Source organism: Lynx rufus, unplaced genomic scaffold (genome assembly GCF_022079265.1).
Source record: "Lynx rufus isolate CCGP_SWC_20201006 ecotype Redwood Valley unplaced genomic scaffold, mLynRuf1.p SCAF_13, whole genome shotgun sequence".
NCBI classification, from domain to species: Eukaryota; Metazoa; Chordata; class Mammalia; order Carnivora; family Felidae; genus Lynx; species Lynx rufus.
This window is the reverse complement of record NW_025814827.1, coordinates 45872525-45872760: the sequence shown is the minus strand read 5'-3', so window position 1 is coordinate 45872760 and position 236 is coordinate 45872525.

Sequence of the window (236 nt, the reverse complement as noted above, 5' to 3'; positions counted from 1 at the left end):
AGGGAGACAGAGAATCCGAAGCAGGCTCCAGGCTGTCGGCACAGAGTCCGACACGGGGCTCGAACCCACCAACCGTGAGATCATGACCTGAGCAGAAGTCAGTTGCCCAATGGACTGAGCCCCCACATGTGGCTATTTTGAAGGTGAGGTAGCAGGAAGTGGGGATAATTGTGGTCACATCAATCAATGCCTAAACCTACAGCTTAAATATTATTTAATGTTGAAGAAATTCAGAG